The sequence below is a fragment of the Morus notabilis genome, unplaced genomic scaffold (assembly GCF_000414095.1).
Source record: "Morus notabilis unplaced genomic scaffold, ASM41409v2 Scaffold2817, whole genome shotgun sequence".
In the NCBI taxonomy this organism is placed as follows: domain Eukaryota; kingdom Viridiplantae; phylum Streptophyta; class Magnoliopsida; order Rosales; family Moraceae; genus Morus; species Morus notabilis.
Genome location: NW_010356491.1, coordinates 152 through 3,645, shown reverse-complemented (window position 1 = coordinate 3,645; position 3,494 = coordinate 152). Strand labels below are relative to the sequence as shown.

The window sequence follows — 3,494 nt, the reverse complement described above, 5'->3', positions numbered from 1 at the left end:
TCTACAAATCAGATCCAAGTAACAAATTGTTTCCATAAATTAAATATATGATTTTTCCAAATTCATTGTAATTTTATTTTGTTTCCATTTTTTCGTAATTTTTCATTTTTAGAGATTTTTTTCCTCATTTGTCAGGCAGCTCCTAAACACTATAAATAGAAGGGTTGGCCTAAAGTTTTCATATTCAGTTTTTTGCCTCCTTGTTGTCACTCTCATATTTTCTCTCTAGAAGTTGTGAGAATGCTTTGCAAGCTAGGCTAGAGTTTTCTTGGTGAGGTTAGAGATGAACTTTCATTAGTGACCCAATTCAGGTTTTGATTCCTTATGCTGTAAAGTTCAATATTCAAATGAATTAAATCTCATCTATCTTCCTTTATATTTTAAAATATTATGTGCCAAATTTTATATGAGTTCAGTCACAGTTTTCTTATGTAATTCTGTCATGCATTATTTTGCCATTCAAATTATTTTATAAATTGTCTTTTACTACAATATTGTCAAATTGATATATTGTCAATTTTGGATAACTTGTAATAATAATATTTTCAGAGTCAACATAGAGATTTAATTTATTCGGCACTTTTATTTTGTGAATCAAAACTTGAATTGGTGTACAAAACATTAGGGATTCTCGACACCTTACTGTTTTCACTACTGAATTTCCTTCACACAAATCTTCTCTCCTTTTTATTTTATTTGCAAAAAAGTCCCAAAAATACTCTTTTTTTAATTTACTTGTTATTTATTTTTCTCTAACGTTCTAATTCTGCTAATCTTTCTTGTTTATTATGTCACCTCTCTGTGGATACGACCGCCCTTCTATGCTACAATTGACCACTTGTGAACAACACTTTTGGGCGTTAATCAACCAGCTTCTAGGAAGACATGTTTCAGATTTTCATGCAGTTGAGCCAACTTGAGTGTTGGGGTCTCTTCGGTGGATGGTTTTGGCTTTTCTTTTTCTCGTGGAAGTTCCTCAAAGCGTGGTTGCCAAAACTTAGTTCCTTTGCCTTGTGAGTCTTTGTAAATGGCAACGTTGTTGGCCAACTCATAAGGATCGGAACCCTCAGATTCAGAATTACGGAAGAAATCGTCAAGATCATCAGAATTGCTACACAGCTGAACCTCCTCTGCGATGAGTGTGTCAATCAGAAATGTTTGGTGACACTCTTCATCATCACATGGTTGCTTTGAAATGTGAAAGACATTCACCTTCAAAATCATGTTCCCAAAGGATATCTTCATCATACCATTCCTATAGTTGATGAGAGCATTGGTTGTAGTAAGGAAATGTCTTCCAAGGATAATGGGAATCTTATACTCCATACTCACCACGGATTGAGTATCCAGGACTAGAAAGTTAACATGATAATAGAACTTATCAACTTGAACCAAAATATTATCAACTATCCCCCGAGGCTTCTTGATTGATCTATCAGCCAGCTACAGAACCATGGCTTAATTTCGCCAAGACCAAGTTACGAGTAGACAAAATATGGCATGAGGTTAACACTCACTCCTAGATCAAGCAAAGCTTGACTAAACTTATGAGTCCCAATCTAATAGGAAATGGCGGGACAACCGGGATCCTTGTACTTGGGCGGGGTTTTCTACTCGATCACCACGCTTACTTGTTTTGTCAAGAATGTTGTCTTCTTGACATGGTGCTTCCTTTTGACTGTGCATAGATCCTTGATAACCTTAGCATAAGTAGGCACTTGGTTGATAACATGAAGCAAATGAAGATTAATCTTCACTTGAGTCAAGTACTCAAGGATCTCACTTTGGTGTTCTGACACTTTCCTAGTTGGACATAGAGCTTTGGGAAAAAGCACCTTTACCGGAATACTCTTTGGCTCATCTTTCTCAGGCACAGCTTCCTTACTACTCAAAGTGGTGGCATTTGTTAATGGTCTTTCCAAAATCTTACCACTACGAGTAATGACGGCATTCACCTGCTTAATAGTTTAATTATCATGACATGAGGTTTGTGTCATATGTTGGCCCTTTGGGTTTGACTGAGCTTGTGAAGGGAACTTGCCGTGTTCTTGAATAGCCAAAGGTCCAGTCAGCTTTGTGATCTGACTATTCATCTCTATACTTTCTTCCACTATTTGTGTGAACAATGACTCAAACTTCTGATTTGTCTTACTCAGCGCCTCCATGAAAGATTGCAAGATGTTCTCAAGAGAACTCCTTGGCTGTTGAGCATTGTATTGAGGTGTTGAATATACCTTTGGTGGTTACGGTTGTTACTCAGTTTTCTATTGTCCTCCTGATGGTTACGCTTGGTTGAAGCCTCTCCAACTGAAATTTGGATGATTCCTCCATCTAGGATTGTATGTGTTAGAGAAAAGTTTGTTGTATGTTCCTAAGGCATTGCATTGCTCCTCGTAAACCTCTCTCATTTCATTGTAAACAGGACAATCCTTAGCTAGATGCTTCACCCCTCCACAAACGAAGCAGGGCTCTTGTAACTTTGCCCTAGCAACCATGTGAATTTCTCTACCTTCTTTTGTTTTGAGGGTCTCAATTTGTCATGTCAAAGATTCAATTTAGGCTTTGAGATTGTCCTCTTCCCTTAGTTGATAGATTCTAGCTGGTCGGGACCGATTGGTGCTATCAGTAGCACTTGGACCAGTCCATGTGTGGGCTTTTTCGGCTAACTCATTAAGATACTCAAAAGCCTCTTCGGGATCCTTTTGGGGAAATTCACCATTGCACATCATCTCCACAAACTGGCGCTCTCAGATCGTGAGTCCTTCATAGAAATAACTTATGGGCGCTAATTCTCGTAACCATGGTGAGGACACTGATTTAACAGATCCTTGAACTAATCCCAAACTTGATAAAGAGTTTCGTTGCCCTTCTGGGTAAAGGTCGAGATCTGTCGCTTCAGACCTTGGTCTTATGGTGCGGGAAATATTTGTTGAAAAATGTTGTCGTCATTTCTTTCCAAGTTCCAATAGACCTAGGTCGCCGAGAATACAACCAGCTTTTAGCCTTGTCCTTCAAAGAAAATGAAAAAAATTTCAATCGCACAAAGTCCGCGGCTTCAACTCGGTTGTGAAAGGTGGCCACCCCATCTTCAATTTCCCTAATATGTACGTACGGATTCTCGCTCTCGATTCCAAAAAAAATCGGCAAGAATGGGATCATGCCCGGCTTGAAATCCAAATTCGAGATATTGGGGGGAAACATTATGCATGATGGTGTGGCCGTATGTGTAGGGTGAAGATAATCATTCAACATCTTCAATTGGACTCCTCGTTTTGAGCCATCGCGAATGGATTTCCAACTGCTAATGAGGCTGGGGTCGATGGAGGACTAGACGTGTGGGAAGAAGTTTCATTAGGGTTTTTTAGTTTTCTTGCAAATCTCCCTAATTCGACTTTATAACGATTCATTCACCCTATTAACATTTCACTTCATTTTTTTTTAATTTTTAAATTTTTAAATTTTTTTTTAAAACAAAGAAAACAATATTGTAGAAC

General features: G+C 38.2%; 1 non-coding gene across 1 annotated transcript; it reads left to right on the top strand.

The window, feature by feature from the left end:
* The first annotated feature begins 2,795 nt into the window (after window positions 1-2,795).
* Window positions 2,796-2,902, top strand: LOC112093582. Its single transcript, XR_002903150.1, has one exon. It is a non-coding gene; the product is annotated as a small nucleolar RNA R71 (small nucleolar RNA).
* Window positions 2,903-3,494: the final 592 nt, after the last annotated feature.